The sequence below is a fragment of the Pomacea canaliculata genome, linkage group LG7 (genome assembly GCF_003073045.1).
Source record: "Pomacea canaliculata isolate SZHN2017 linkage group LG7, ASM307304v1, whole genome shotgun sequence".
Lineage (NCBI taxonomy): Eukaryota > Metazoa > Mollusca > Gastropoda > Architaenioglossa > Ampullariidae > Pomacea > Pomacea canaliculata.
The window spans coordinates 21,873,849-21,878,217 of NC_037596.1; positions in this window are offsets into that span (position 1 = coordinate 21,873,849).

Sequence of the window (4,369 nt, forward strand, 5' to 3'; positions counted from 1 at the left end):
GTACAAAGCATTAACGTGTTTTGTTATTGTGTCTCACAGACATTGCTTGACGTCAGCAGTACACTGCAATGTTTCTCTGACTTCCAACGATACTTCAGTCCTGCTTCTACACTTACATCGCAAGGAAGAGCTGCCGGCCGATATCCTTGTTTTAGTTAAAAAATGTATTTAATAAAGTTTTTGCATAGACTGCAGTGTACGGTTGACAATTTGATTTTATTGCAATTTGACACCGAGTTAACCAGACAAGTTCTGCACTTAAACCCACAGATGAAACGCAGGGTTCGGAGACAGACCAGGAGGAGATCGATCCTCGGCCCAGAACCGGATCCGCTGGGGTGGTATGGTTGCGGCACTAGGAGGACAAAGAAGACTAAAAAGATAAGTGGGTTTGTGTGTGTGTGTGTGCTGCTTCCACCATTTTGTAAGTCTATGATCATGTTGAAAGCAGAGTTACATCTGGACTTACAGGCCTACCACAGTGTCATGGATCTAGTCAGAGTGCTAGGACTGGGCGCGTATGTAGATGAAAGCGTGCGAATGATGGACGTTCTCTAAATAGAACGTGAAAAATGACGTATAGTGACGTCAAAAGAAATAGTGAGGTAAGGGAGTGAGACGTTGAGAAGGGATATGGAAGCAGAAGGACGTTAGAGGGCATTTTTAGAAGAAGAAGGACGCTGGAGAATAGAGAGAAGAAGAGGACGTTAGAGAGTAGATAGAAGAGGAAGAACGTTGGCGAACCTTGTGCTGACGTCGCGTGACCCACAGCCCTGTCCGTTGTACAAAAGTCATTCAAGCTGTCACGTGGCAGTTGTTTCCTTTATATTTAACCTTGGTTTTCGGTGTTTGTTTACATGAAGTATCACGTGGTCATTTCGCAGACAAACAACTCTATCTTGCTCTCCCAGAATCAACAGTTTCTAGTGATGTGAAATAAAAACAGTAAATAACAACAGCTTTTGAAGTAATGCTAGGCTCTTGGTTAAAAAAAAATCAGTCCATTATCATGAAAATGTGAGAGTGGTGATTCTTACTTTGTCTAGTGTCTAAGCTTTTTATTTTTGTTGTTCAATAATAATAATTAATATAAATTTTATTATTATTTTTTATACTTATTATTATTGATGATGATATTGTACCAATACCAATAGAGATGCAAGACATGGAGTCCACAGCAAACTTATTCTCGCGCGTGTGTGTAGTGTTTTATTTTGTTTATTTGTGTGTAAGTGCTTTCCTATTCACCCCTTCTTCTCTCTCATTTTTATCATTACGCTGTCTTCCAAATGTACATTTTGCACGCGTGCACACACACACCGATTAAATTATCTCTCTCTTTTTCTCTCTATTAAATTATCCTCAGATTCGCATTGCCCACAATGGTGTCTGGTGAGCACGTTTTCGTAATGAAGCTGGTAAAAGAATTTTATTTATTGCAAATCGAAAGACTCCTCTCCTGGTAAAACAAAACAAAACAAAACAAAACAAAAAAACAAACAACAAACAAGCAAGCAAACACACACACACACAATCACACGCACATATACACACATTCTTTCTCTCCTCACAAACAACGCGATCACCCACGATGCTACCGCGGCTGCAGGGCGGCGGGTCGAAGAGGACCGCTGGATGATGAAGATAATGTATGGTCGACCTGGGACTGGCTGTCCCAGCAGACTAGGCCAGGACAGTGACAAACTTTTCAGAGATGCGGAGACAAAGAGGGGTCTGAGTTTACCGAGGCCTCCAACTGACTGGCCTCGCTTGCCCCCGGAGAGACAGGCCACTGTGTGTGTGTGTGTGCGTACGTGCGTGGATGAGAGAGAGAGAGGGTGTGTGTGTTCTAGCGAGTGAGCGTTCTCTCTCTCTTTCAAGTCTCACTGGAGGGGTGCACGCATGTGTGTGTAAGAAAGAGCAAGATCACATTAAAAGAAATCCGTGATGACGCCCAATAAATAAATAACTAAAATCATTATTCACCTTTCGATTTGTAACCGCATAAAATTCTAGAATGTGGAAAGGGATGGACTGCGGTCAGCATTCATATGAAGACTGCTTTTCTACTCTCACCATCATGACAAGTGATCACTTGTTAGGATTTTCGAAAAACAAGTGAGATCACATCAGAGTTTGAAAAATATCAGTCTCATCAAAATAACCGACCTGAGGTCACTTGTAGCGGCCATCTGGATGCACATCAAACACATGAACAGATGGCTGGCTTTATGCTTACAAACACTACCTGATGAAACATTACATGTGGAAACACAGTGGCTAGTCAAGGCAGCTAGTCTATCATGCCTTTGGCTTGAGTTTGTACTGAGCAAAACGCAAGCACTCGTAACCAAGCTAGCTATGTGCTAGCATAATGCTAGGCATGGCCAGGGTGAACAGATAAACATGAATAAATGAGCGAAGTAGTTTACTGGCATGGACTCCTGTAGCCTACTGGCCGAAGTGGCTCATCATGTCTAGAGTACGTCCCGTGGAAAGCGGAATCAAAGCTTTCCCTCCACATTTACATCTGTAAGCTTTAAATAGCTCCTTATAAATCAGGTAGCCACTTTTATTTTTACTGAAAAGAATGAGCAGGATGGAGAGTGGGGGTGGGGTGGGGAAGCAGAATCCTATCCACAGGCCACAAACCAGTGACCATATGCAGTAACTTCCAGAACACGAAGTCTACCCTTATTCTAAGGGGTGACTAATACATTTACTTTTGCATTATCCTAACATAAAAAAATTCCATTTAAAATGAAAGAAAAACTGGATAAAAAATAAAATGAACAATGTCAGTGACACTAACTCAGATGAAGTGATGATCCAGACATTTTAGAGTTGGCTAATATCGATGCAGTCTTGGCTTGCATCACATTAGAATGCTAAAGTTTGATTGCCCGAGGGTAGCCACGTGACCGTGATGACGGGCCTGGCGACCTACCCGGTCGTAAAATATGCGGCGTTCAATCGGAGCGCCAGTTGAGAAGGTGAAGAAATGGGTGATTTACCAGTCGACACACCACGTGACCTATCAGACGCGCGCGCAGCAATCAGCGGAAGGGGGTAGGGGTTCACCGATGCTCTTCCTGAAGTTATTTCTAATTCGGCTCTGGTTGGTGAGCCCGAGGAGGATACGATGAATAAGCGAAGATCAAACAACAAAAGTGAGAAAAAAAAAACCCACAAAAACCTGGAGAAAAAAGTCTTTAGCTAAATGGCAAGTTCAAAACTTAACTAACATTCTTCAAACATTAAACACATATGCTCACCGAACAATCAACAAAGATACACACTCACCTCAACAGATACAAATCTGGTCAGGATGTGCCCTGTCCAGTCAAGGCTAACTTCCAATTCTGTTCAGGACTTGTTAAATAACACAAATCTGGTCAGGATGTGCACAGTCCGGTCAGGACTACAACACCAAGTCGGTTCAAGACTTGTTGCAAACAAAACGTCCGGACACACTGATGACACGAGGAGACTGTTACTTCTCCCCGCCCCCGTCAAGGAAAACTCACACAACAACATCCCAAACACTCAAACACTCTTCCTTTGTTCTTCGAACAAAACAACCTATCAACACCAGTTGATTATTAAAAAAAAAAAAAAAAAAAAAAACAAAGCCCGGCGGCCATCCTGTGTGGCGCGCACTCAGACAGTAATTGCTGTCTTTCAACCTCCCCCTTCCAGTTACTTTTTCCCTGGCTCCTTCCTAGCTAAAAAAAAACAAAACAAAAAACATTAAAAAATATAGCGCAGCAGGTTTGTGACATACTTCAATCTCATATTTCTCAAATCATGAAGTGGAGTCATATCTGGCGTCCTGTCAGTAGAGGTTGTTGCTACTAATCCACTGAAAGACTTTGCAACTTACATATCTTGTATTATTTTAATTTTAACATAATGATTATTTAAAATTGGAACTTTTGTAGTTAAAAATATTTTTTTGTGCATCAACACTCTTGGCCAAACAGACAACAACAACAACAAAAAAAAAAAGGAAAAAAAGAAAACAATGTCTAAACTTTTGACATAAAGGCACGAGAGTGATTAGTGTTCATGGAGTGGTGAAATACTAAATTAAGGATGAATGAAAACGGTCCAGCTGATATTCAGTCTGCATCAAACCTTTAAATGTCATGTCAACATCATCTTGTGTGATAATGTCTGTGGACTGCCACTTGTTTGGCAGTAACAAGTTGGTTATTTAACTAATAAGCTTTGTCCGTCAATGGAGAAGCAGCCAGAGACATTGGTGTGGAAGGAATGTGCCATGCCAGATAACCTTAGCTACTGATTCGGCGTAAAACTCCTATCCCCTTCCCCCATCTCCATGGACTCGTTTTTGAGCATTTTGTTT